The following is a 737-nucleotide window of genomic DNA, read 5'->3' on the forward strand; positions in this document are numbered from 1 at the left end:
AAAAACTTACAGTGATATTGTTGGGAAATGGATCTTGGTTCCGAAGAGTGGGAACGGTGGTGGATTAGGGGAGAGAGAGAGGAGGAGAGAGAGAGAGAGAAATGGGGGTTTGGGTCACAGTGACAGAGAGAATGGGGATTGTATGACTAATAGTAATAAGTGCTGCATCATAGCGTTAAAATTCCGTCCTAAACAGAAAAAAAAAATTGGAAATATAGCGTTAAAATCACGAAGGTAAACCATCTTCTACGAGTATGGCAGGAAATCATTTATTTATTTTATTTAGCTTGAAATTTTTATGTTTTATTTATTTTTCTCTAATATTATCTTTTCATTTTGTTATTTTTTATATGGATAATTAAAATTGAAAAAAAGATAACCTGTTAATTAGGCTACAATATTATTTTTAAAAATTAAAAACTGAGCTACATACATTTTTACAAAAAGAAAAATAAAAAAGTTAAAACCAATGATTTATTATTTTATCTATTATTTTTATATTTTAGTAGCATTAGCATTTCCCTGAACACCAATTGCCTTTTTTGGGGAAAAAAAACGCAATGTTAATTTTAAATATTTAATATTTTCAAAATGTTTCAATTTTATTCTATTGGTATATAGTATACGAAAAATTTAGAGTAAATTACTATTTGTATCCAGAAAAGTTAAAAACGCTGACATATCTACCCATAAAAAAAAAGAAATTACTATTTGTACCCATGAAATATGGATTTTGC

General features: G+C 27.5%; 1 protein-coding gene across 1 annotated transcript in view; it reads right to left on the minus strand.

Annotated features, from left to right (window-relative positions):
• LOC107617805 (nuclear pore complex protein NUP98A) overlaps positions 1–160 on the minus strand; it is an 8875-nt gene extending 8715 nt beyond the window's left edge. The window contains exon 1 of the mRNA XM_021111627.1: positions 11–160. The gene's annotated coding sequence lies outside the window, so the exon portion shown is untranslated. The remainder of the gene's footprint in view (positions 1–10) is intronic.

The sequence above is a fragment of the Arachis ipaensis genome, chromosome B09 (assembly GCF_000816755.2).
Source record: "Arachis ipaensis cultivar K30076 chromosome B09, Araip1.1, whole genome shotgun sequence".
NCBI lineage: Eukaryota > Viridiplantae > Streptophyta > Magnoliopsida > Fabales > Fabaceae > Arachis > Arachis ipaensis.